This window comes from Tachypleus tridentatus, unplaced genomic scaffold, assembly GCF_004210375.1.
Source record: "Tachypleus tridentatus isolate NWPU-2018 unplaced genomic scaffold, ASM421037v1 Hic_cluster_2, whole genome shotgun sequence".
NCBI lineage: Eukaryota > Metazoa > Arthropoda > Merostomata > Xiphosura > Limulidae > Tachypleus > Tachypleus tridentatus.
This window is the reverse complement of record NW_027467782.1, coordinates 64,216,213-64,222,448: the sequence shown is the minus strand read 5'-3', so window position 1 is coordinate 64,222,448 and position 6,236 is coordinate 64,216,213. Positions and strand designations below refer to the sequence as shown.

The following is a 6,236-nucleotide window of genomic DNA, read 5'->3' as shown; positions in this document are numbered from 1 at the left end:
TCGTGCTTCCGGCACTGCATGGGCAACCGCGTTCAACGTACCCGCTACGCCTCCTGACGTGGAGGAGAAGGAGAGAATCAGACAGGCCTGCCGATGCTTCCCGGCTCGCGAGAAGCTGTTGTTCTATTCAGGCACTTTTCAAACTTACTTTCGGTCTACGGGATTGCGACTACCGCCTCCCCGACGAGACCAATGTGGCCGATTGGCTTAAGAGAGACTGCCCGCTCTCACCAAACATGCCTAGGAGACTGTATTCCGACCCTCAGACAGGCGAGGCTCCGGGCGTGACCCGGAGCCGCAATGTGCGTTCGAAAAATGAGTGCTCAATGTGTCCTGCAATTCACACCAAGTCTCGCAGCTAGCTGCGTTCTTCATCGACCCACGAGCCGAGTGATCCACCGCTTAGAGTCGTGAATCTTTCCGTCAATTCCTGTTTCAATTAAAGACCACATTCTCGAACTGGAGGAAATGGAGAGACGTGCAGCCTCTCCTGTTTGCCACAAGGAACCCCGCTCGGGGGCTCCTTAATATTTCCTCACCACCCGCCGACGGTGGATTTTCAGTTTCGAGACTTTATCACATGAAGCAGGCGGGCCCCTTCTAAAGACTAAGGGGCCTCATTAAACCTAGCAGCCGAGTTTGGCCCCGCGAGGAAACAGAGCCCGCGTGCTCGCGTAACCCTTACGTTTCCTACCCTGACGGGGCAGAGGACCAAACACGGTTACACCTCGCGTCAGCACAAGCGCCGTGGCTCGGACACCCGCTACGGGGTTCACCTGACGCGAGCATATAGGTACCTGAACGTTCTAGCTCTCATCCCACTGGATGCGGGAGAGCCACCGCGGCGAGACCAAACACACGTATTAACCATGTGCTACGCGGACCCCTTTCGCGGACGGTCCGGCGGTCTCCGGGTATTGTTCAGAGAGAGTCTTTGTTTGGAGTGGGGAATCCCTGCCGGCAAGACGGGCCGAGCTGGGCACTCTCTACATCCCCGATAATGATCCTTCCGCAGGTTCACCTACGGAAACCTTGTTACGACTTTTACTTCCTCTAAATGATCAAGTTTGGTCATCTTTCCGGCACACAGGCGCGACCCGAAAGCCGCTCCAGCAGCCAGTCCGAAGACCTCACTAAATCATTCAATCGGTAGTAGCGACGGGCGGTGTGTACAAAGGGCAGGGACGTAATCAACACGAGCTGATGACTCGTGCTTACTGGGAATTCCTCGTTCAAGGGGAATAATTACAAGCCCCTATCCCTATCACGAAGGAGGTTCAACGGGTTACCCAGTCCTACCGGACAGGGGCAATCACACGCTGATTCCTTCAGTGTAGCGCGCGTGCGGCCCCGGACATCTAAGGGCATCACAGACCTGTTATTGCTCTGTCTCGTGCGGCTAAACGCCGCTTGTCCCTCTAAGAAGATCGACCGACACGTGTGATCAGTCGTCTATTTAATAGGCTAGAGTCTCGTTCGTTATCGGAATTAACCAGACAAATCGCTCCACCAACTAAGAACGGCCATGCACCACCACCCACTGAATCAAGAAAGAGCTCTTAATCTGTCAATCCTTCCAGTGTCCGGGCCGGGTGAGTTTCCCCGTGTTGAGTCAAATTAAGCCGCAGGCTCCACTCCTGGTGGTGCCCTTCCGTCAATTCCTTTAAGTTTCAGCTTTGCAACCATACTTCCCCCGGAACCCAAACACTTTGGTTTCCCGGAAGCTGCCCGCCGAGTCGTTTGAGGAACTCAGGCGGATCGCTGGTTGGCATCGTTTATGGTTAGAACTAGGGCGGTATCTGATCGCCTTCGAACCTCTAACTTTCGTTCTTGATTAATGAAAACATTCTTGGCAAATGCTTTCGCAGTAGTTCGTCTTGCGACGGTCCAAGAATTTCACCTCTAGCGTCGCAATACGAATGCCCCCGTCTGTCCCTCTTAATCATTACCTCGTGTTCCGAAAACCAACAAAATAGAACCGAGGTCCTATTCCATTATTCCATGCACCATTATTCAGGCGTTTCGCCTGCTTTGAGCACTCTAATTTTTCAAAGTAAACTTGCCGGCCACCCAAGACACTCAATCAAGGGCACCGAGGGAAAACCGGCAGGATGTTTAGGCCAGGAAGTAACCGCCAAAGCGGACCCCCTGTCTAGAACTGAGATCCAACTACGAGCTTTTTAACCGCAACAACTTTAATATACGCTATTGGAGCTGGAATTACCGCGGCTGCTGGCACCAGACTTGCCCTCCAATAGATCCTCGTTAAAGGATTTAGAGTGTACTCATTCCAATTACGGGGCCTCGATAGAGTCCCGTATCGTTATTTTTCGTCACTACCTCCCCGTTCTGGGAGTGGGTAATTTGCGCGCCTGCTGCCTTCCTTGGATGTGGTAGCCGTTTCTCAGGCTCCCTCTCCGGAATCGAACCCTGATTCCCCGTTACCCGTTACGACCATGGTAGGCGCATAACCTACCATCGACAGTTGATAAGGCAGACACTTGAAAGATGCGTCGCCGGTGCTAGACCGTGCGATCAGCCAAAAGTTATCCAGAGTCACCATCATTTGCGGACCGAGGTCCGATTGGTCTTGGTCTAATAAATGCGCTCGTCCCGTGAGGTCGGAGCTTTGTTGCATGTATTAGCTCTAGAATTACCACAGTTATCCAAGTAGGAAAGTACGATCTAAGGAACAACGGCTGGATAATGAGCCATTCGCGGTTTCACCTTATTTCGGCATGTACTTAGACATGCATGGCTTAATCTTTGAGACAAGCATATGACTACTGGCAGGATCAACCAGGTATCTTTTCTCGTTCGGTGCAAGCCACCCGCTCCAACGGCGAGTAGAAACACCACTCTCGAATCGGCAGACGCGTGGCTAGATACACGCCTGCCGTTCTCTGTCTACTTCGTGTCACCAATCACGAGACAGACCTCTTACACACTCTAGAGTACGAGTTCTCCAAAACAACAGTTCCGATAAAACGAAACAAACTAGGGCGTATCAGGAAGAACCGACCTTCGGAGGACAGCTCAACCCACACTAAGCTATATCGAAAATGATGCATATTCCGATGTCTCGGCATGGTTACCCGAAACTCGTCGCATCAGCAGTGGGAACAGAACGTCTTTCGTAACAAAAGACAATCGTTAATCGCTCGGATTAACTCGTACGCGTGCGGTCGAACGCACGTACTGCTTTTATCCCCGCTCGGACCGAGAGGGAAAGGGAAACAGTCACCGTTATTGACGTGCCCCGTGAAAGGGAAGGGCCGCTCGGACCCTTGGTTTGACAAGCTGAAATTCAACGGCTCGTGCAGAGCACGCTGCGGGTCCAGCATCCCTTGTGTCTCTGACTGAGACCGGCTAATCGCTCGGATTAACTCGTAGGCGTGCGGTCGAACGCACGTACTGCTTTTATCCCCGCTCGGACCGAGAGGGAAAGGGAAACAGTCACCGTAAATAACATGCCCCGTGAAAGGGAAGGGCCGCTCGGACCCTTGGTTTGACAAGCTGAAATTCAACGACTCGTGCAGAGCACGCTGCGGGTCCAGCATCCCGTGTGTCTCTGACTGAGACCGGCTAATCGCTCGGATTAACTCGTGCGGTCGAACGCACGTACTGCTTTTATCCCCGCTCGGACCGAGAGGGATAGGGAAACAGTCACCGTTGTTCACGTGCCCCGTGAAAGGGAAGAGCCGCTCGGACCCTTGGTTTGACATGCTGAAATTCAACGGCTCGTGCAGAGCACGCTGCGGGTCCAGCATCCCGTGTGTCTCTGACTGAGACCGGCTAATCGCTCGGATTAACTCGTAGGCGTGCGGTCGAACGCACGTACTGCTTTTATCCCCGCTCGGACCGAGAGGGAAAGGGAAACAGTCACCGTTGTTCACGTGCCCCGTGAAAGGGAAGAGCCGCTCGGACCCTTGGTTTGACATGCTGAAATTCAACGGCTCGTGCAGAGCACGCTGCGGGTCCAGCATCCCGTGTGTCTCTGACTGAGACCGGCTAATCGCTCGGATTAACTCGTAGGCGTGCGGTCGAACGCACGTACTGCTTTTATCCCCGCTCGGACCGAGAGGGAAAGGGAAACAGTCACCGTAAATAACATGCCCCGTGAAAGGGAAGGGCCGCTCGGACCCTTGGTTTGACAAGCTGAAATTCAACGACTCGTGCAGAGCACGCTGCGGGTCCAGCATCCCGTGTGTCTCTGACTGAGACCGGCTAATCGCTCGGATTAACTCGTAGGCGTGCGGTCGAACGCACGTACTGCTTTTATCCCCGCTCGGACCGAGAGGGAAAGGGAAACAGTCACCGTTGTTCACGTGCCCCGTGAAAGGGAAGAGCCGCTCGGACCCTTGGTTTGACATGCTGAAATTCAACGGCTCGTGCAGAGCACGCTGCGGGTCCAGCATCCCGTGTGTCTCTGACTGAGACCGGCTAATCGCTCGGATTAACTCGTAGGCGTGCGGTCGAACGCACGTACTGCTTTTATCCCCGCTCGGACCGAGAGGGAAAGGGAAACAGTCACCGTAAATAACATGCCCCGTGAAAGGGAAGGGCCGCTCGGACCCTTGGTTTGACAAGCTGAAATTCAACGACTCGTGCAGAGCACGCTGCGGGTCCAGCATCCCGTGTGTCTCTGACTGAGACCGGCTAATCGCTCGGATTAACTCGTAGGCGTGCGGTCGAACGCACGTACTGCTTTTATCCCCGCTCGGACCGAGAGGGAAAGGGAAACAGTCACCGTTGTTCACGTGCCCCGTGAAAGGGAAGAGCCGCTCGGACCCTTGGTTTGACATGCTGAAATTCAACGGCTCGTGCAGAGCACGCTGCGGGTCCAGCATCCCGTGTGTCTCTGACTGAGACCGGCTAATCGCTCGGATTAACTCGTAGGCGTGCGGTCGAACGCACGTACTGCTTTTATCCCCGCTCGGACCGAGAGGAAAGGGAAACAGTCACCGTAAATAACATGCCCCGTGAAAGGGAAGGGCCGCTCGGACCCTTGGTTTGACAAGCTGAAATTCAACGACTCGTGCAGAGCACGCTGCGGGTCCAGCATCCCGTGTGTCTCTGACTGAGACCGGCTAATCGCTCGGATTAACTCGTAGGCGTGCGGTCGAACGCACGTACTGCTTTTATCCCCGCTCGGACCGAGAGGGAAAGGGAAACAGTCACCGTTGTTCACGTGCCCCGTGAAAGGGAAGAGCCGCTCGGACCCTTGGTTTGACATGCTGAAATTCAACGGCTCGTGCAGAGCACGCTGCGGGTCCAGCATCCCGTGTGTCTCTGACTGAGACCGGCTAATCGCTCGGATTAACTCGTAGGCGTGCGGTCGAACGCACGTACTGCTTTTATCCCCGCTCGGACCGAGAGGGAAAGGGAAACAGTCACCGTTGTTCACGTGCCCCGTGAAAGGGAAGAGCCGCTCGGACCCTTGGTTTGACATGCTGAAATTCAACGGCTCGTGCAGAGCACGCTGCGGGTCCAGCATCCCGTGTGTCTCTGACTGAGACCGGCTAATCGCTCGGATTAACTCGTAGCCGTGCGGTCGAACGCACGTACTGCTTTTATCCCCGCTCGGACCGAGAGGAAAGGGAAACAGTCACCGTAAATAACATGCCCCGTGAAAGGGAAGGGCCGCTCGGACCCTTGGTTTGACAAGCTGAAATTCAACGACTCGTGCAGAGCACGCTGCGGGTCCAGCATCCCGTGTGTCTCTGACTGAGACCGGCTAATCGCTCGGATTAACTCGTAGGCGTGCGGTCGAACGCACGTACTGCTTTTATCCCCGCTCGGACCGAGAGGGAAAGGGAAACAGTCACCGATATTGACGTGCCCCGTGAAAGGGAAGAGCCGCTCGGACCCTTGGTTTGACATGCTGAAATTCAACGGCTCGTGCAGAGCACGCTGCGGGTCCAGCATCCCGTGTGTCTCTGACTGAGACCGGCTAATCGCTCGGATTAACTCGTAGGCGTGCGGTCGAACGCACGTACTGCTTTTATCCCCGCTCGGACCGAGAGGGAAAGGGAAACAGTCACCGTAAATAACATGCCCCGTGAAAGGGAAGGGCCGCTCGGACCCTTGGTTTGACAAGCTGAAATTCAACGACTCGTGCAGAGCACGCTGCGGGTCCAGCATCCCGTGTGTCTCTGACTGAGACCGGCTAATCGCTCGGATTAACTCGTAGGCGTGCGGTCGAACGCACGTACTGCTTTTATCCCCGCTCGGAC

At 54.9% G+C, this 6,236-nt stretch overlaps 2 non-coding genes across 2 annotated transcripts; both read right to left on the bottom strand.

Annotated features, from left to right (window-relative positions):
- Positions 1 to 256: 256 nt before the first annotated feature.
- On the bottom strand, positions 257 to 410 carry LOC143243427 (5.8S ribosomal RNA). The gene has a single exon (XR_013024555.1). It is a non-coding gene; the product is annotated as a 5.8S ribosomal RNA (ribosomal RNA).
- Positions 411 to 998: 588 nt separating this feature from the next.
- On the bottom strand, positions 999 to 2,806 carry LOC143243472 (small subunit ribosomal RNA). The gene has a single exon (XR_013024598.1). It is a non-coding gene; the product is annotated as a small subunit ribosomal RNA (ribosomal RNA).
- Between the last annotated feature and the right edge of the window lie 3,430 nt (positions 2,807 to 6,236).